At 47.9% G+C, this 22,051-nt stretch overlaps 1 pseudogene; it reads left to right on the forward strand.

Annotated features, from left to right (window-relative positions):
* Positions 1-375: 375 nt before the first annotated feature.
* LOC123791194 (5'-AMP-activated protein kinase subunit gamma-2-like) lies at positions 376-12,797 on the forward strand (annotated as a pseudogene).
* The last annotated feature ends 9,254 nt before the right edge of the window (positions 12,798-22,051 follow it).

Here is a 22,051-nt window from a genome sequence, read left to right on the forward strand (position 1 = left end):
AATACTCCGAGAGGCATGCAGGCCTTTGTTGCAGGGACACCTCCTGTTCCCGCCATGGGCTTTGTCCCCTCTGGGTTCCTGTGGGGGCCCTGGGAGCCCGGCCCTGGAGGCCATGATGGTCCCACCCACCCAAGGTGGCCAAGGAGGAAACCACTGTCCTGCTCCTGAAGGCCTGAGGAGCCATTCCTTGACAGGACCGATGGTGGGAGGGTACTTCTCAGCTCTCCCGCTCCTCTTTGCACCCCGTGGCAAGAGCAATGCCAGCAGCAGCCTGAGCACCCTGGCATGGCACCCCTGCCCTTCCAAGACTACCCCAGCCTCCAGCTGCCAATCCTTGCCAAGGCTGGCAGGAGGCAGGGCCCTCGGGTCGCGACCATGTCGCGCAGTGCTGGGCCCAGGGGTCCCGGCTTGTCGTGGGCACAAGACAGACTGCGGATGGGGCGGCTCTACAGTCTGCACACGCTGAGACCCCTGGTTACCAGCAACAGGCACACTCTGCTGCAGGGCTGTCTGCTGTGCTCGACCCACAGCAACCACCTTCCGCAGAGGCTTAAGTATTTTAGAGTAGCTTTGCTCAGCTGCAGAGATGGAGGAAGCCAGACACCCTATCCTGAGTGGGTGTCTGCGGTAAGAGGAGTCTCCAGGACCACCGGAAGCACCCCTCAGTGAGGACGACTTTCAGGCCCTGCTGGCCATGCTGCATAATTCCACTTGGCCTCAGTCCTAGGAGCAGGGAGGCGTCGTCCTCTCCACCCCCCAAGGCATTCAGACCTCTTTTCCTGAGAGGCAGTCCTAGCAGGACAGCGAGGAGGAGGAGCATGCAGCACTGCTCAAGCTCCTGAGGAAGATCGAGGAGGCCCAAAGGAGTGCCTGTGGCTTGGAAAGACAGAAGAAAGCTGTCCTCTCTGCCCTGCAGGTGGGATCCCACTGCCTTCCCCATGCTCACCAAGCTCCACAAGGCCTCTGAAGTCACCGTGGGCACCGGGCACTGGACACCCTCCCCGGCAGCCTTGCTGATCCAAAGCACTTTCAGGACACACACACACGACGTTCTCCCTGCCATCACCTTTGCCTCTGTGGCCTGGGGCACCCTGACCTTGGCAGCAAAACCAGGCCAGGAGGAGAGATCGAAGAAGGACACCTCCACGTGCCTTTTCCTCCTGTTGAGTCAGAAGGTCGCATCTCCAGGAGCTGAGCGTGTAGACCTAGACAGGACGCTCCACGTCTTGACCATGGGAGGCCAGGGATACGAATCCGTCCTGGCTGGGAGGGCTGGGAACCCTCCTGGGCAAACGACTGCAGTCTCCCATCTCTCAGGGATCCTGTCCCAGCCTAAGTCCGGAAGGCCCCTGGGGCCTTTGCCTGGCGTGCTTGTCCCGGAGCCTGTCCCGGGGATGCCAAAGGGCAAGCCCAGGGGCCTCGGCCTCTCTCCCAGCAGGTGTTCTGCAAATGGTAGCACTGTGGCTGTTTCCAGAAGCTTAGCATTTGTCTCCTCTCTTCTGCCATGTGTCGGCATGCCTCACTCCCCACGGTGTTCCTAGCTTCTCAGGAGGAAAGCCTCCATTCCCTGCCAGGCTCTCGGTGGTCTTCCACCAGCTGGCTCACCTCTCTCCCCTGCAAGGGGTAGCTCTGAGGAAATCCAACCTGGATTTACAAGCTCCATGGGACTCTCCATTGCTACAATAAACCCCTTTTTGCCTCCCCAGTGCGATCTCTTGGAAGTGATTTGTTCCATTCCCCTCCCGTCCTGTCATGCCTGCCAATCTTCAGAGATTTGTGAGGCTTCCTGGGTCTGGGCCCGGCTGGGGAAGCCATCGGGGTGCCCATGTCTGGTTCCCAGCTTCCAGCCCCAATGACCCGGTGTGGCCGCTCTAAGGCTTCCGGCCATCTGATCAACCTTCGCCCAGATGAAGGTGCCTCAGGGGCCAGTATTCCTCCAAGGGATGTAGGTTGAGCCCAAGGGGCAGTCAGTGCACGCCCATGGGATTCGACCCCATCCTTCTCAGCCGAGGCCAAATGCACATGTAAGGCTGATCATACTACGCAGGCAACGAAGTTCCCTCCTTCCCTCCCTCTCTCCCTCCCTCATTTCCTCCCTCTCTTCCTCCCTCCTTCCCTCCCTTGCTTTTTTGCCTGCCTCCCTCCTTGTCTCTGTCTCTTTCTTCAGATCTCTGTCTCTCTCTATCCCCCTCTCTCTCTATCTCGCTTTCCCTCATAAGTGGACACACTCAGAGGTCCACAGTGTCACAGGATCCTGCTTAAGCATGTCAGAGGACGCGCTCAAGTGTGTGTCAGCGGCTAGTTCCTTGGGGATTTATTCTTCCCCTAACTCTTTCCTACGTGCCCGGGGAGATGAGAGATTGTGGATTCAGTCATTTGACGCCCCCTTCCCCCCACGCCCAACACGTATGTGTTCCAAGTTGCCCAGAATGAAAGAATTTTGATCTTGGCCGCTTCTGTCCAAAAAGATCTCGATCTCTCTGGACACGCGCATATGCACAAACACGTCCGTCTCTCCATGCCTCCGTGCGTCCAGCTGCACTGGTGGATTGTGCATATCTCTCTGTCCATATAGCTTGTGCTAGAAACCCTGTACATCTCTCTTGCCCCAGAGTGTCACTCCTAAAGTTCACTCTATGGACACAACTGCCTGTAACTTCTGTAGACAGAGTGGAAGGGTCTGTCTCCCTCCCTGGACAGAGCAGGTTCCAATGTCTGAAAGGTGCCTGGGGACAAGGTGGCCTCGGAACACAGGGGGCTTTCGTTTTGTCTGTGGAAGCCACGTGGAAGAAAGCCTCCCTCGTGGCTGTGGGATGATAGCGTTCTGATCTGAGAGTGTCTGTGAGGTCTCTGGACCCTCGGGGCTGGCACTTGTGCACACAGGACATGGAGGAAAAAATGGGCCTGCAGCCACATTGGGGTCCAAGGCCAGCCACGCCAGAGGAGTCTCAAGTCTGGACTTGAGCCCTGGAGCCTGTCCCGTCAAAGGGTGAACTATGCTATCTGTATCGTTGAGTTCTCAGGGCCCTGGCCTGTATGGAACACAGAGATACCACTCTGTGGAATTGCCTGCTAGAGAGGGTGTCCACATGGAAGCTTGTGCGAGTCTCCCAGCTAGCAGGCTGTGTCTCCTGGCCTTGGAGGTTAAGGCCCCAGAGGCTTTGATCTGGGAAGACATCCTCGCCCAACTGTGCCTCCCCTGGGATCCCTCAAAGTGATTTTTTCACCCTCGGATCACCCTTGCCTGAGAATCATGGCCCAGGACCATGAACTCCGTGAGCACATGACATCCTCTTGGGGCTCGATAGCTGTTCCTAATACTGGTGAGATTCAGCCTCAGGCACTGCCTTGCGACCACCCACACTGTAAGGACAGTAAAGTCTGTAAAAGCAACACAGAGCCATGCAAATGGCCATCTGCCCTAATCAGCTGCAGTCAGCACTCAGCACTTGGACCATCTTGGGGATATATGTTTTCCTGAAATGCATCTCCACTTGCCCCGAACACTCCACGTTCTCCGGTCCCATGCACTTCCTTCAACGTTGTTGTTCCCTTGTGCCCACAAGCAGTGATGACTGTCAATCAAACCTCCCCACGTACTGCCAGTGGCCAACTCGCAATTTCCCTCTCACATTTCTCCTATCTAAGTTGTCTGATTTCAGTCTCACGCTGAGGCATTAGGAGAGTTCCTCTTCCTGGAGTCCTCCCTCCCGTCTCGTAGCCCACCCCGGTGCTCTTTTCTCAGAACTGGCTCTCAGGTGGAATTACTGATGGATTCAGGATCCTTCGGGATCAGCAAGCAAAACCCTTCCAGAGCTTCTCGAGGGGTGGGCCCATAATCGTTCTCAGATCTCCTGGTCCTTTGAGTAGCAGGTCACCTCCCCCACTTCTCATTTCTCACCTAGGAAAGGAAGGTTGGCCCAAATGGGAGAGGAGCCAGTCTCTGTCCACAGAAAGAACCAGCAAGGACACTGTGCAACAGCTTGTGAGTCCAAGAGACCACTGGTGGACAAGGGCATGAGGCCAGAGATGAGTGTTGCCTGGTGATTGGACTGCCATGCTGCCTGGTGATTGGCCAGAGAAGCGAGATAACGGATGAGTTAACAGGATGATATAACAGTTGAGAGCTGTCTGTTGATTGGCCAGTAAGAGAAGGGCTACAATAATTACCTAATGATTGGCCAGGGTGAGAGGCAGGGTCAGTGGTAGGCGATTAGCCAAGCGTGGGGGGCAGGGACAGTGGCATGGGGAATGTCCAGGGAGAGGGAGCCAGGCAGACACCTGGCAATTGGCCAGGAGCACTGTGGTGAGCTTAGGGATCTTGATGCTTGCAGTTACAAAAGCCATGGCCCAGTGCTCCAAAGTGGGACAAAGAGTGGGTTCCACCTCTGGTCACCTCCTCATTCCACTGGCACCTGACTGCACACACAGCAAGGACCAGCCCCCACCTCTCTAAATAGCTATGCATGCCAGCCCACCTCCCTTCTCTAAATCCATGGTTTTCATACCAGACTCCCCTGCTCAACAAAGGGAAACTTGTGACCCACACGCAGAGCCACCAACACCTCTGTGCCCCTGCAGACTGTCCACAGAGCAAAGACCACCTGCCAATCCCACCCCATCCCTCTGACCCCAACTACAGGCATGGTGGGAGTCCATCCCCAGGCTTTCCCTTGCTGTTCCCGAAAGCCTCCTCTGCCTGTGGAACTCAGCTTCCCTACCTGGCACAGGTAACCTGGTTGGAAGCATAGGCCACCAGTCCCCATACACTATACCCCACGCTGCCTTCCAAAAATGTGAGCCCAGAGAACACGAACAGTGCACTGGCCTCAGAAACATCCCTGCTTCCTGGCAACACACGATGACCATGTTCTTGGATCCCAAATGGTGTCCCCATTGCAAGACAGAGAAGAATTGGCCCCATGAACCTTCCCACACTAACTCATTCAGTGACTCGGTAAGACACACAGAAGGTCAGGACATGGAGCAGGAAGGACAGCCCAAACCCGGAAAGGTGGAGCATTTGTACCCAGATGTCAGAAATTTGTGGTTACTAGACAGACACAAATCCCCCTCTCCAGTAGAAGGTCCAGTGTGGTGTGGTCTGTGAAAGTAAAGGCTGTTCCCTCTCCTGGGGGCTTACTCCCAAATGTCAGTGATTCACAGCTGGATGCCAAGACCTGGCTGGTGCTTGCAGCCATTCAGAGTGCAGTACCCACATGGAGTCACTGTGCCGAGATGCTGGTGGTTCCATGACCCGCAGACCTCAGGCCTGGGGATGAGTTTAGCCTGATGTCCTGGTAACATATCACTTGGGGAGACTTTATCTTTAGGGGAAGTCTCTCCTGAGTGAGCAAAGGACGCCAGGACTAAAGATAAGAGAAAGACCAGCAGCTGGGAGAGCTGTCCATGGCAATGAAAGCCATAGATAATACTTTGAGAGGATTGGGTGGCTTTTAACACAAGCAAGAACAGTAATAAAGAACTCTCCAAAAAAGAGTTTAAGCTAAAGAATTCCCTCACAATATTTGTGGAAGAACATCAAAGTTTAAAGACAAATCTGCTTTTTTACTTGGTGTAGAAGAAGGACAAGATTAGAAGACCTTTCCAGAGGACCAGGGCTCCCTGGACATGGCCCAGCATGAGGAGGGAGCTGGGAGCAAAGGAGGAGACCCAGGTTCTGAGGACAGAGTAATCCTAGGCTGAGCTCCTCTAGCCTGAGGAGAAGTCCTCCCTACTGGAGGGGGAGGTGGAGTTGGAGGTGTCAGGGGCGGACTGAGGTCCCTGAGCTTCAGAGCTTCTTTATCCAAATTCAGGGCTTCCTGGAAGGTTTTCCCTTCCAGGCCACATTTTCAAAGGGGAGAGGACACTACACATGCCCACCTCAGGAGGACATAGAAGGGAAGCTGGGCTGAGTGTGTGTGTCACCTCCTGGAGTGGGGGTGGCATGAGTTTCAGGATATCTACCAACTTTAAATAAATAGTTACACTGCAAAAGAATAATTTCCAGATGTTTGTAATACACAGCTCAGCATCAGAGTCACCAAGTCACCACAGTAGACACTGCATTCTCCAGATTGTGGGCAGGGGACTCCAAGCCTCTGAAAATGTGGCAGTGAACCATAGGGAGCTGACAGCACAACGTGCCCATCTTAGTGAACACTGTTCACAAGCACTGACTTCTCTAGGTCTCAAGGCCAGCCACTGAGGTGGGTGCCACTCTGATAGAAAGGAAAAGGGAAGCAGGGTATCTACACACAGGTATTTTGGCATAGACCATTTCTGACCTGAGACCTCACAGACTTTGTGGGAAAATGTGGCTCCAAACTTTGACCATTTAAAGTCTCTGTTTGCCAACAAGAACACTCACATTCCATTGGCCAAAGCAAGTCCTACAACTGGCCCATTCAAAAAGAAAAGTAAATGAGGTCAATTTGGAGGGCTACGGCCATGAAGGGAAGGTGAAAAAATGGAGACAAATAATACAATTTACTTTACTTCCCTTGCTTATGATCCCTTAAACAGAAGGATATTCTTTATTCTGTGTTTCCAGTACCCAACACCATGCCGGGCATTAGTAAATGTAACCAAGAAGCTTGAAGGAATGAGTATGACCAGGTTTTTCCTAACATGGTTATGGTTCTAACACTTTTGATTTTTGGATCCAGAAGGATTTAGGTTTAAATCCAAGCGCCCTCATGTGTGGTCAGGATTTTTTGCAATAACATCAATAATAGTAAAATTAAGAACAGACCGTATTTCGTGATTGTTTACTGTGTGCTAGAAACACTGCTAAGGGTTGCAGGTTCCCTGTGTCATTTCAATCTTCAAACACATTAATGAGGTAGGCACTGGTCTCTCCATGCTGCAGATGAGGTGACTGAGAATCAGAGAGGTTCAGGAATGTATTCAGTGTCACACAGCTAGGAGGAGGTGGAGCTATGATGGGAACCCTGACCCACTAGGCACTATAGCCTCCTTCCATGCGCCATGTTATAGCACAGCTACATGTTAGGTAAGCCCAACCAATGTCACTTTCCTCATCTGCAAAATAGGGACATGCAAGAGTGTGACCAGTCTGTAGAATTGTTACCACATTCAGAGAACAATCCTATATCAATGGCCTGGCAGAGTCAGGCATCCACTCTGGGCACTCAGCAATGATTACTTCCTTCTCTCCTTTCCATTTCACATCTGACTCCGGCTGCTAGATTGATGAAAACTTTCCTCCTAATCCACAGATGTACCTTAGTTAAACCTACCCTACTCAACCACTAAGACCCTCCTAGGCCCTCCACTGGAATGCTTTCCAAAATCCAACCACTAGCAGTGGATTTCTAAAACCCTTGGGAAGACTTTCCCAGTGGCTCAGCATTTCCCTTGGCTGCTAAGGTATTCATGAACCTTGATGGATTCTGAAATTAGCCTCCAGCCAGGGAGTAGGATTTATAGAGGAGGCTTGAGCCAGGCACTTGCACGTCTCAGTTCAGTAGGTGGAGAGAAAGCAAGCAAGTGGCAAGGGTAAAGTTGCCAGAGTGACCTGTGAGGTGCCAAGCCCAGGAGCAGGGTGGGTCTTCCCATACTGTGCTCAGAAATTTCAGACCTTGGGGCGCCTGGGTAACGCAGTGGTTAAGCTTCTGCCTTCGGCTCAGGACGTGATCCCAGCATTCTGGGATCGAGCCCCACATCAGGCTCCTCCACTAAGAGTCTGCTTCTTCCTCTCCCACACCCACTGCTTGTGTTCCCTCTCTCGCTGGCTGTCTCTCAGTGTTAAGTAATAAATAAAATCTTTAAAAAAAAAAAAGAAATTTCGGACCTGAAGAAAGAGAAATTAGGGAATCCATCCCATTTACAATAGCACCAAAAATCATACGTTATCTTGGAATTAACTTAACCAGAGATGTAAAGGATCTATATTCTAGAAACTACAAATCACTCTTGAAAGACATTAAAGAAGACACAAAATGATGGAAAAATATTCCATGCTCATGGATCGGAAGAATGAACATAGTTAAAATGTCCTTCTACCCAGGTCAATCTATACTTTCAATGCTATCCCAATCAAAATACCAATGACATCTGTCAAAGAACTGGAACAAACAGCCCTTAATTGTGTGTGGAACCAGAAAAGGCCACGGATCTCCAAGGAAGTGTTGAAAAGGAAAAACAAAGCTGGGGGCATCACTGCCGGATTTCAAGTTGTACTACAAAGCTGTGATCACAAAGACAGCATGGTACTGGCACAAAAACAGACACATAGACCAATGGAAGAGAATAGAGAACCCAGAAATGGACCCTCGGCTCTTTGGGCAACGAATCTTTGACAAAGCAGGAAAAAACATCCAGTGGAAAAAAGACAGTCTCTTCAATAAATGGTGCTGGGAAAATTGGACAGCTACATGTAAAGGAACAGAACTTGACCACTCTCTCACACAATACACAAAGATGAACTCCAAATGGATGAAAGATCTCGATGTGAGACAGGAATCCATCAAAATCCTAGAGGAAAGCATAGACAGCAACCTCTACGACATCGGCCACAGCAACCTTTTTCATGACACGTCTCCAAAGGCAAGAGAAACAAAAGATAAAATGAACTTGTGGGACTTCATCAATATAAAAAACTTCTGCACAGCCAATGAAACAGTCAAAAAAAATTAAGAGGCAGCCCACGGAATGGAAGAATACATTTGCAAATGGCACTACAGACAAAAGACTGGTATCCAGGATCTACAAAGAACTTCTCAAACTCAATACGCAAGAAACAAATAAACAAATCATCAAATGGGCCAAAAATATGAATAGACACTTTTCCAATGAAGACATGCAAATTGCTAACAGACACATGAAAAAATGTTCAAAATCATTATCCATCAGGGAAATTCAAATCAAAACCACACTAAGATACCACCTTACGCCAGTTATAATGGAAAAAATTGACAAAGCAAGAAACAACAATTGTTGGAGAGGATGTGGAGAAAGGGGATCCCTCCTATATTGTTGGTGGGAATGCAAGTTGGTAAAGCCACTCTGGAATACAGTGTGGTGGTCCCTTAAAAAGTTAAAAGTTGAGCTACCGTATGATCTAGGCATTGTACTACTGGGTATTTACCGCAAAAATACAGACATAGTGAAGAGAAGGGCCATATGCACCCCAATGTTCATAACATCAATGTCCACAACAGCTAAATCGTGGAAGGAACCGAGGTGCCCTTCAAGAGATGATTGGATTAAGAAGTTGTGGTCCATATATACAATGGAATATTACTCAGCAATCAGAAAGAACGAGTTCTCAACATGTGCTGCAACATGGATGGTACTGGAGGAGATAATGCTAAGTGAAAGAAGTCAAGCAGAGAAAGACAATTATCATATGGTTTTTCTCATCTATGGAACATAAGAACTAGGAAGATTGGTAGGAGAAGAAAGGCATAACGAAAGGGGGGGGTAATCAGAAGGGGGAATGAAGCATGAGAGATTTTGGACTCTGAGAAACAAACTGAGGGTTTCAGAGGGGAGGGTGTGTTGGGGAATGGGATAGGCTGGTGGTGGGTATTAAGGAGGGTACGTATTGCATGGTGTACTGGGTGTTATATGGAAGTAATGAATCATGGAACTTTACATCAAAAACCAGGGATGTACTGTATGGTGACTAATATAATATAATAAAAAATATTATAATAATAGAAAAGAATGTACAACCCATACCAGGGTGCATCTTAATAAAGTTTAACAATTGCCAAAAAAAAAGAAAGAAAGAAAGAAAGAAAGAAAGAAAGAAAGAAAGAAAGAAAGAAAGAAAGAAAGAAATTTCAGACCTCGACAGTGGGAGGAGCAGTTTGTCTGAAGAATCAAGGATTTGGTTTGGAGAGCACATTGTTGGAGGAGAGGAATGAGAGATGTTTAATGAGCACCTACTGTGTGCCAGGCACCTTAGACATGTAAGTCTATTGGATCTTGTAAGAAAAAAAAAAGTCTTGTTTTACAGTCAGGAAATGGAGATGGATAGTCTGAGAAGTGAAACAACTTGAGCAAGTTTATAAAGATAAGAGTCCAAATGGGGACCTTGCTCACCTCACCTATGGTGAGAACTGAACTCACTACCTCCAGGGACACATCAAGTCTACACTTATTTATAGAGCAGATCCTCCTGAAGAAGAACTGAGGGCCAACTGAACAGCTTCTGCACAACACATGACAGAGACACCCTCACCATCCTGCCAACTGCAGTGAGAGGGATAGTTCTGGGAGATGTAAGCTGATCTGTCTGCCCTGGGTCACAGAAAACAAGCTGCAGTTTGTTTTTATTTTTTAAGGTTTGTCTTTATTTGTCAGACAGAGGGAGAGTGAAAGCAAGCACAAGCAGGAGGAGCGGCACACAGAGGGAGGAGTCTCGCCACCGAACAAGGAGCTCGATATGGGACTTGATCCCATGATCCTCCTGGGATCATGACCTGAGCAGAAGCTAGACACTTAACCAACTGAGCCACCAAGGTGTCTCAAGAAGCTGCAATTTAAAGAGCAAATGTATTGTGAAGGATGCACCCTTCAAGCCCCCCAGTGGGGAGGGAGTGGTGCTGGATCTCTTTCTGTGTTGAAGTGTTGGCAAGCGCCATGGTTCCCATTCCCCTCCACCTTGATAGCATGGACAGAAGCAGGTTCTGAGCACCCTAGCCAGCTTGCTACCTCGCTGAGCCTTGGGTCCCCAACCCACTCAACCCCAGCTGTGCCCACGAGGCAGCCCCAGCATAGCACACACTGAGTTGCCCCGGTCGGCATTCACTACAGCTCCAGAAGTCACACCAATGTGACACCTTAATCCTATTCACCCCAGCACACTTCAGGCTTGCATGACTCGGATTGCTAGGGCACCCCCTAGGGGAATGGAGATTTATGTGACCTCCTGGGTCTCTACTGTCTCAGCTCAAACTGTCCTGACAAGGAGCCCCTTAATGTGGAAAGCCCAGCACCCCCCATCCCACACTCTGCCAGCCCACTCACAGTGCTTAAGACCCCAGGACACCCCAGCTTTCTCCCACCTGAGCTTCAGACATCCTGCTAGGAGATCCTGTGCACAGAGAACCCCCCAATCCTGAATCCACTTCAGCTACAGCTACCCGCCCAACGTGTCTTCTCTGCAGAGAGCCCTGGGACACTCCAGCCCACCCTCTTCAGCTACAGCTGTCCTGCCAGGGCACCTCTGTGCAGAGAACCCCAGAAAACCTCAGCTCCTGATCCATCTCCACTCCAGCCACCCTGCCAGGGGGCCCTCTGCACAGAGAGCCTTATGATACCAGCTTGTATCAATTTCAGCTTTAGCCAGGCGGCCTGGGTGCCCTCAGTGTTAAGATGCATGCACCCCTACATTTCCTATAGCATGACTTACAGTACCAAGGTGTGGAAACAACCCAGGTATCCATCAGAGAGGAATGGATAAGGGCTGCTCTTCATCCAAACCACCATCTCCCTGCTTGCCTAGCCAGGGATCCCCACCTGCACCCCCAAGTCCCCCACTATGTCTGCACCACCCAGAGGGTCCTAGCCCAAGACCTGGTGTCTGTGCAACCCCATGTCCTTTCCAGAACCTCCATGTTCACACATTCTGCAAGCACCCCCACAAATCACCAGCACCCTCAGGTCTCTGCACTCCACCTGCACCCCAGAGTGTCCTAGCCCACACCCTGTGCGCCTGTATCCCTGGCCAGAGAAGCATCCAGAAGTACCTGCAGATCCTGGTCCTCCTCCTCCCTGGTAGCAGCAGGCTGCAGCCCCTGGACCAAGAAGCCAGCATGTGGGAGAAATTCCAGTTGGAAGAGGAAGCACAAGACTCAGAATGCGGGTTTTCATGCACCGAAGTAACACAAGGATCACCACCTCTTTCCAACTCTTCAAAGCATGTTAGAAAGCCTCTGTGCCTTAGCAGCAGTGGTGTTCCAACAGCGCCATTGCTGGAGAGCACAAAACAAAGTTTGTAGGAATGCTAACAATTACAGGGTTCATAAATACACCACAGAGATGGCATATGTCAACACTGGTACAGATTTATGAATTAGAGGCACAAAAGATTGAAATGGGGAGGGAGCTTCATCCCCAAGAAATACATAAGCCTTTAGTGATTATAGCTCCAGATGCAAACATCTTCCATGCTGTGCACTCACTGATCACAAATAAAATTCACTCATTGCCAGTTATTGATCCGACCAGTAGAATGCACTTTGTACACGTACCCACAAAAGAATCCTCTCGTTCCTCCAGCATTTTATGTCTGGTCTGCCGAAGCCTGCCTTCATGAAGCAGAACCTGGATGTTCTTGCATTTGGGACCCACCACAACATCCCTTCATTCACCAGGAGACTCCCTTCAGTACAGCCTTGAATGTCTTTGCAGAAAGACAGGTGCTGGCTTTCCCTGTGGTGCACGAGTCAGGAGAAGTTGTGGATATTTATTCTAAGTCTGATGTAATTAAGCTTGCTGCTGAGAAAACGTTCAGTAACCTAGATGTCACAGTGACCCAGGCCCTCAGCACCGCTCACAGTGTCTTGAGGGTTTTGTGAAGTACGGTAAGCTGGAAATCCTGGACAGATTAGCGTGGGCTGACCCCTGCACTGCTGGTCACAAGTGAAGCAGATAGCATCGTGGGAGTCATTTCCCTGTCAGACGTGTGGTAAGCCCTGATACTCATGCCTGCAGGTGCCAAGCAGAAGGAGACAGAAGCAGAATGGCCACTGTGCATGGAGACGCCCTTGGAGAAAACACGAACAAGGATTCTGGGTCAGGCTTTGCCTCCTGAACACTGACCATGATAGAAGATGGTGAAATGGCTACGAATGTGTATCAGGCTTTAGTGATGGGTATTTTTTTTTTCCAGTGATGTTGAAATCAAGCATAGGAGCAGATTTTATGTGTTTGAAGATGCAGGCTTGCATTAAAAGACTGTTTTCAGACTTTAGAAAAATTTCAGATGCTATATATTATCAAAGTGCACTGTGTCCTGAAATTCTTATTATTTTTCATCTCGAAGAATCACTGGTCTATAACAGTTAATAGAACATAAGGGGAGAGCATGACCTGTTCATATCTCGTGTTTTATATCACAGGTTATGTCATCATTGTAGCCCGTGGCAGGTGGAGACTCGCCAGGCTGGGGAGTGAAAGTCTTTGAACTTTTCTCCAACCAGTTTCTTTTCCTTAGATTTGTGGAACAGCTGTAATTTGAATATAATCAATTTGTAAAACTTAACAGCTTTTTATGATAAGTGTCTGTTCTGATCTATAATGTAAAGAAATCTGCTTTACGACAGCATTATTTATTTTTACTCTCAGCAATATTCTACACACCTTGGCAGGTAAGCTTCACCGTACCCATTAATAAACCATTGGTTGTTATTGTAAATGGCAACTTCCTCATTTAACTTTGTATCTGCAAAGGATAAAACTTCTAATGTAGCCACTGTTAGAGCGTAAAAGCTCAGGTTTCCAAAAGCATGTGTGGAGACCTGCTCTGCTAGACTGGAAACAGGCAACCATTATGAGGAAAGAAATTGCTGTGAAAATGTCAACTTTCTTCTCATGTATGGAAATGTAAAATCATGAGATGCCTGGGTGAGGCTCAGTCCATTAAGTGTCCACCTTTGGCTCAGATCATGATCCCAGGGTCCTGAGATCGAGTCCCACATTGGGCTCTGCCTGCTGCTCCCCCTGCTTGTGCTTTCTCTCTGACAAATAAGTAAGAATATCTTTAAAAAAAAAAGAAATGTAAAATCATACTGTCTGTATGACTGCTGCTGGATTGTTGTTGTAAAGTGTTATTATGGCATATGCAGTCCTGTCATGTAGTTGAAGAGAAACAATGATTCTTAATGTAAGTCCTCTGGAAATGCCCATACTGTGGATATATATGAGTATACTGTGATTTTTTGTTTTTGTTTTTGTCAGATTGAAAAATTAAAATAAATCTTACTATCTATAGGGCACCTGGGTGGCTCAGTCATTTAAGTGTCTGTCTTTGGCTCAGGTCATGACCTCAGGGTCTTGGGATCAAGACCACTGTCAGGCTCCCTGCTCAGTGGGGAACTTAAAACATTCTCCCTCACCCTCCGCCCCTCCCCCCTCATGATCTCTCTCTCACACACACGCACAAATAATTAAATAATTTTAAAATAATCTTACTACCTATTTAAAAAACAGATGAATTGATAAAGAACAGGTGGTATATATAGAAATGGAAAATTACTCAGCCATAAAAAAGGATGAGATCTTGTCATTTGGCACAACATGGATAGACCCAGATGGCATAAATCTAGGTGAAATATGTCAGACAGAGAAAGACAGAGTATGAATTCAGTCTTATGTGGAATATGAATAGCAAAACAAATGAATAAACAACCAAGCAAAAAGCAGAATCAGACCTATAAATACAGGGAACAAAGTGATGTTTGTCAGAGGAGAGGGAGGGGGGCATGGGAGAAATGCGTGCAGGGGAGTGGGAGACACAGGCTTCCCGTTATGGGATGAATAATCACATGGATGGAAGGCACAATGAAGGGAATATGGTCAATGGTATTGTAATAGTGTCTCTGGTGACCCATGGGAGCTACACTTGTGGTGAGTATAGGATAAGGTAAAAACTTCTCCAATCACTATAATGTCCACATGAAGCTACCATGACATTGTGTGTCAACTATGCTTCAATTAAAAAATATGAGTCAGAAAGTATATATAAAACAGAATTGGGTTTGTCTGACAGTGATAGAAACCCAAATGCAATCCAGCTGGAAATAGCCTCACTCAGCCTGTCTAGGGGCCGCAGGTAACTCTGGACTCTTGGGACACTGCACTCTTCACTTCTGAGATCATTCTACTTTCAGTTGCCTTCTTTGCTGATTTCTCTTTCAGCTTCCTTTTCCAGCTTTTTTGTGTGCACCCCTGTGGTTGGTGTTCAGTCCTAGGCCACATGCTCTTCTCTTCACGGTCCTCATGGGGAACCCCATCTATCCCCCAGTTTCAGAGAGCACCTCTCTGCTCATTGCTCTTCTCTCCCCTGGGCTCCAGACCCTGTGTATCTGCTCCGTGATGAGACAGCTCTGAGCTCACTCTTTCAACAAGTCATTACTGGGAGCTTCCTGTGTGCTGGGGAACAAATAATGATGGTTCCCGAACATATTCCTTTTTAAATTAGTTTTAGGGGTAGAATTTAGTTTTGTATTAGTTGCATAGAACACCTAGTGCTTATTCCATCATGTGCCTCCTTAATGCCCAATCACCCAGTTACCTCACCTCTGCACCAAGCCCCCTCCAGCATCCCTCAGTTTGGTCCCTACAGTTCAGAGTCTCTTATAGTTTGCCTTCCTTTCTGTTTTCATCTTATTTTTCTCCCCTTCCCCTATATTCATGTGTTTTGTTTCTTAAATTCCACATATGAGTAAAATCATATGGTATTTGTCTTTCTCTGACTGACTAATTTCACTTAATGTAGTACCCCCTAATTCCATCCACATTGTTACAAATGGCAAGAGTTAATTCTTTTTGGTGGCTGAGGAATATTCCATTGTATGTTCATACCACGTTTTCTTTACCCAGACTTCCAACATTTCTGATTTTGCACCCTGCTGCTTATAATACTTTGTGTAGCCTCCTCAAGCATACTTTCTCTCCCCCACTGTATCCTCAGCTGTATCACATCAAATTCAGGTCTCTCCACCTCTCATCTTCCAAATGGTCATCACTTTTCTACTTGTAGACTTGCAGCATTTGTTTTCTCAGACCTCTGATTGATTTCTTGGGTGTTCAGAATGATCTGATAACTATGTATTTGTATTCAAGGGAGGGGAGAAACATAACTCCTTCCCCCAGAACTTTCTGATTGGATCTGGACATGAAGACTGTGAACCTGGTGACAGGCTGGATTATGTTGTTCCCCTTCTATGAGGCTGAATGTTGTTTTGGCAACAGGTGACACAGCTTCATCCATCCCAGGTTCAGGTTTATTGTGGGAAGGTGTACCAAACACAATATCTACGATTTTCTAGACATATTTCTGAGTGTTTTTGGATAAGTTGAGAGTAGCATTTGCTCTAGTGCCATGTTGTCCACTTACCCCTGAAGTGTGACCTTTCATGGGGTCTAATGGCCCATGTCTTCATTAACATTGGTGTCAGTGTTTTAGTGAATGGGGACTCTGAGTGACACATTTAGCTTTGTACTGGTTGAGTCTTTCAGGTTCTCCATGAACTATAAATACAACCCAAATATTAATTTTTCATCCTGATGGAAAGTTAACTTGTTTTCTTTGAAACATGGTTTCCAGGCAATGATGTCAGGAGGGTCGTTGAGAACGCCATCAGTAATTGGCCAGCTGAGCTGCCTGGTGATTGGCCGCCCAAATGGGGCCAACCTAACAGTTCCCTGGTGATAGGCCAGGGCATGGTGGTGACATCACAAGAAGGCATTGTGATGCCCCAGGGCTGTTATAAAGCACGGCAACAGCCCAGGCTGCACTGAGAGAGAGATGGCGCTTCAGCCACAGCTCTTCCTGCCACTATTCCTCACCTTCTCTGCCCTGTTCTCTGCCCTTGCCCATGGCAAGCCCCCTGCCCACCCCTCTCACCCCGGGCCTCTCACCAACACTCTGCACTCCACTGTCAGGTTTGTGCCTACTTTTGTGCTCCTCTGTGGTCCTGAGAGTCCACAAACCTGCTCTTGGTGACTGCTGGACATGTTTCCCACTATGAAGATGGCCTGGCCGCTCAGGTACATTTTTCCATTTTGCATGTGGGAGTGGGACACTAGCAATCAGAGTACTGTGGATTCTCAGAGAGCTGGGCCCCACACCTCTGGGGTCACAACTGGGATCAGTACAGGAAAGCTGAGTCCATGTCCTGAGGGAGCACTGGGCACACTACGACTCTGGAGCCCTCCAGCCCGGCTCAGTACAGAGGACATGAATGTCCTGAACACCCAGCTGACCCAGATGTGCACAAGGTGTACAATGTCTCCAGACACCTGGCAGAGGGAATTTTAGGAACCAAGTAAGTACTGAGAGAAGGAATCACCACATCATTGGACACAGTGGGAGTCCTTGCAACATAGGTCTTCAGATCACAATCTCTCTGACCCAGGTCAGCAGTGGACAAACTAATCCCCATTACACCTGGCCAACTAGGGGCCAAGAGACCACCAACCCTCAAACACAGCAGAATATATAGAGCAATTCAGTTCCCAGAACAGAGCACCCAAACGGAGCCCTCAGACTTGGAGACTTCTGAACTCATTTGACAGTGGCCAGATGAGTCACACAGACACTGGGTGGAACATCAGCCCTCACACCACAGGCTGGCCAGCCAATAACAGCACAAGGCAAGTGAGTCCAGAAACACTGGTCTGGCCAGGTGCCAAGAAACCATGAGTCTTATATCCCAGGTCAGCAATGGGAAAATGACTCACCTGGAGAGCAAGATCACCATGTACCCTTGGACCTAGAGACCAACAACTCAGCTCTGTGCTAGTCTAAGCAGACAACTTGACAGCAGGCTCTCCATGAGCCTTGGACCTAGAGACCCTAAACACAGCTCTCTGCTAGGCCAAGCAGGCACCTGCACAGTTGGCTCACCATGAGGCCTTGGTCCTCAAGACCAACAACTCAACTCTGTGCTAGGCAAACCAGGCACCTTGACAGAGGGCTAACCGTGTGTCCTTGGACCTGGCAACCAAGAAATCAGCTCTTTCCTAGGCAGAGAAGCACTTGGACAGCAGGCTCACCGTGTGCCGTTCAACCTGGAGACCAACAATACAGCTCTGCACAACGCCAAGCAGGCACCTGGACAGTGGGTTCACCACATGCCCTTAAACATGGAACCAGAACATAGGACACTCAAACGCCAGCCTTGCCACTTTGTCTCATGCTATGAGAACTCCAAACCTGCACATTATTGCACCCATGAGTCCATGGGACCCATGGCTACCTGGGAGACTTCAAACCAGAAGCCCTGCAACCCAGCTAAGCACTGGGCTAAAAAGCCAATGGAACACCAGCCTGACCCAAAACCTGCTGATCGGGTGCCTTCCAACTCTGCATAGAAGTGAGCATACAGTCCTCTTCTCCCCGGGATTGACTTCAGACTGATGAACTTATGCCCTGTTACCTGTGCTGTATTCATCTTTTGGGGAGTTCTCCTCCTCAGAAGAAAACAACGCTATGCCCTAGAAGTTGAAACAGACCAGTGGTTTGAAGACCACATTAAAACTCAGAGCAGAAAATGAGGAAGGGGGCTGGGGGGCAATTGTAGAGGAGACCAAGGCCCTGAGCACAGAGGAATCATTGGCTGAGATCCTCCAGTTGAACAAGTGGTCCTCCATCCTGGAGGGAGAGGTGGAGGCCTTAAAATAAAAGGCCAAGGAATGAAGTGAGAGGCAGGCTCAGGTCCATGAGGTGGAGAAGTTCTTCATTTGAATGAAGGTCTTCCTGGAAGTTTCTGCCTCCTTTGCAGTGTCCAAGGGGTGACATCTGTGCACCTACCCACGATGGCATAGAAGGGGAGTTGGGAAAAATGTGGTCATTTCTGGGAGTATGGGTGTGGTATAAATTTGAATGTCAGGTTAATTAAACAATTTAAATGATCATTTCTGAATGAAGAATTTATGAGAAACAACTCCAGGTTGATTGTAATGTACAGCCTGGCTTTCAGTCACTACTGCCACTTATGAGTCATCACATTCTCCTAATGCTGAGCAGGGGTCTCCATGGCTCTGAGAAAGTATTGGTGAAGCATGCAGAGCTGACACTGAGCACACCCTACTCACCTCAGCAACACTTTCAGACATGCTGATCTCTACAACCCAAGCACAGCTGCTGAGGTTAGTACCATTCTGATTGGAAGGAATAGAGAAGCAGTATGTCTGTACACAGGTATTTCTGCATAAAGCATTTCTGGCTGAGACCTCCCAGCAGATTGTTGCTAAACCTGAGGTTGAACCCTGATGTTATGGCTTCAAACTGCAGCCACAACAGCAAGTGTTTCTCCGTGACAGGTTCCTGTGTAATGCAGTCCTTTGAAGAGCAAATATGACAAGACCAGGAAACCAGGGAGGAGGGAATCCAGAGGCATGGGATCATTCCCTGTCTCTGAGTGAATAGGTGTGGGGACAGGACGGTAGGCAGAATGGTGTAAGGGGCAGGGTGGCAGGCTCTGTTCTGACCATAGATGCACTGCACGAATTGGGGGAGACATGGATTCACATTGTGTACTTTAAGTGTCTGGGTGTTTGCACAGAGTAAGGCACAGTGTGAGAGGTGGGGACAAGTGCACCTTGGAGACTGTGGGGTCTGCTTGGGTATGAAGGAAAAGGTCCAATTCCAAAAGGCAGAGCCAAGATTCTGTGATAAATTGGACACAGGGGGTCAGAAGGGAGTTGGAAACTGAGGATCCAGGTTCATCCCCTCCTGGGAAATGGGCCCTCTTAGCCCCAGTGATGTGGGCTGGAAGCTCAGGTGAGGTGCAGAACCCCGTGAGCTGGGGCCCCACCTGTGGCTCCAGCTGAGCTGGGAGAGGAAGAGCCTAGGGCTATGGCTCCTGGGCTGAGCTCAGTCGGAAGTATGCTCATAGCTCCTGGGCATACACAGATGGGAGCCATGAGGAAGCTTCCTATGGGGGTGGGAAGTGAACTTCAGGGGGACTTGGGAGGTGGGAAGCTTGCATCCCTAAAATGGATGGTGTCTGAGCTGATTTGAAGGTGCTGTTTTCAGGAGTCAGTCTGGAGGCTGGTCTAGTCCAGGTCCCTTAGATGTAAGTGGATGTGGGTTGCTTATGTGATCCCAACACTTGGAACCTCCTGTGCTTAGCTGCTCAGATTCTGCTCACCACACCCTGGGTTCCACAAACATCAGGCTCCTGGATGGGCTGGCACCCAGAGCTGCTCACTCCTAGAGTCTCCACTCCTTCATCTGTAAAATGGGGGCAACTTTGGTGGGGTGGTTGTTGTGTGAGCAGGAGGCAGGAGATGGCAGGGTTGAGGAGGGGTCTACAAGGGCAGGGGACAGTTGCAGTCCAGAGGAAGGCGGAAGAAAAGAGGGTAGACTGTGAGCCAGGCCCTTGTCTTGGCCTTTCCTCCCCAAAGGAAAACATTACTTTGGGAGGACAGCAGTGTGGGAGCTGCCTCTGTCCCATATCTGGCCTTTTATGCACATTAGGGCTACAGGGTGTCACAGCCCAGCACCTGCCATGTCACAAACCAGCACCAGAGACTTCCTGCCTCCTTGACTGCTGCTTGATACCAACACCTTAGGGTCCTGGGGCCTTTAGGGAAGCTTGGAGCTCCCATGAGCCAGGGTGGGACTGCTAGACTTAGGGACTATTCTGAGGTGTGCTGACAGAACACTGCTACAGATAGGTCAGGAGGTAGAGAGGTATATTTATAGATTCACAAGTAGCTGCAGACAGTTCAGAAAGGTCCCTTCAGAGGGCACCCTTTACCCGTTTTTGTTGTTTCCAGTCTTTCAGCTATTATGAATAAACCCAGAGTGAACATTTATGCACAGTGTTTCATGGGATCTTAAGTTTTCATTCTTTGTGCTAAAGGTCCAGGAGAGTGCTTGCTAGGTTGTAGGATTTATGTTTTGCTTTTGTAGAACCTATCAATCTGACTTACTGGAGCGGCTGTTCCATTTAGCTTCCTACCAGCAGTGTAGGAGAGCTGGCTCTTTCCAACATTTGATGTTTTTACTGTGTATTATATTAAGCAGCTGTCCTAACAGGTGTGTAGTAGTGATAACTCAGTCAGGTTTTCATTTGCATTTCCCTCATGGCTAGTGACGTTGAACATTTTTTTCCTTGTGCTTATTTGCCATCTGCATATTATCTTTGATGTAATGTCTGTTCATGTCTTTTTGCCCATTTTCTATTTGGATAGTTTAGTTTTTTTCTGTGGAGGGTTGGGAGTTCTTTGCATATTCTAGATAGAATTTCATGGTCAGAAACATAGATTGAAAATATGTTCACCTAGTCTACAGCTTGTCTTTTCATGTTTCATGAACAAAAGATCTTAGTAGAGCAAAAGTTTTCAATTTTGGTAAAGTCCTGTTTATGAAGTGTTTTCTTTAATACATGATTTTGGGTCCTTTCTCTTTTTTTTTCCTGATAAGTCTGTCTAGCGGTTTCTTGATCTTATTAATTCTTTCAAAAAACCAGTTCTTGTTTTCACTGTTCTGTCCTACTATTTTTTTTGTTTTCTAGTTCATCGATTTCTTCTCTAATCTTTTTTATTTCTCTTCTCCTGCTGGATTTTGACTTTCTTTGCTGTTCTTTTTCGAGCTCCATTAGGTTGCGTTGTGTATTTCAGACTTTTTTTGTTTCTTGAGGAAAGCCTGTACTGCTTTATACTTTCCTCTTAGGACTTCTTTTGCTGCGGCCCAAAGCTTTTGGACTGTTGTGTTTTCCTTTTTGTTTGCTTCCAAGTATTTTTAATATTCTTCTTTAATTTCCTGGTTGACCCATTCATTCTTTAGTAGGATGTTCTTTGACCTCCATGTATTTGTTGTCCTTCCAAATGTTCCCTTGTGGCTGACTTCAAGTTTTTAAGCATTGTGGTCTGAAAAGATGCGTGATATGATCTCAATCTCTTTGTACTGGTTGAGACCTGATTTGTGACCCAGTATGTGATCTATTCAGGAAAATGTTTGATGTGCACTTGAGAAGAATGTGTTCTTTGTTGTGTTAGGATGAAATGGTCTGAAAATATCTGTTGAGTCCATTGGGTCCAGGGTGTCATTCAAAGTCCTCGTTTCCTTTGTGATCTGGTTAGATGATATGTCCCTTCCTGTGAGTGGGGTGGTAAGGTCCCCTACTATTATTGTTATTATCAAAGTGTATCTATAATTTTGTTATTAATCAATTTGTAGATTTGGCTTCTCTCAAGTTAGGGGCATCAATATTTATAATTGTTAGATCTTCTGTTGCATAGACACCTTTCTTATGATATAGTGTCCTTCTTTACCTCTTATTACAAGCTTTAGTTTATAATCTGGTATGTCTGATAAAAGGATGGCTATTCCAGCTCT

This window comes from Ursus americanus, chromosome 5 (assembly GCF_024610735.1).
Source record: "Ursus americanus isolate L20-20 chromosome 5, mUrsAme1.1.p, whole genome shotgun sequence".
Classification (NCBI taxonomy): domain Eukaryota; kingdom Metazoa; phylum Chordata; class Mammalia; order Carnivora; family Ursidae; genus Ursus; species Ursus americanus.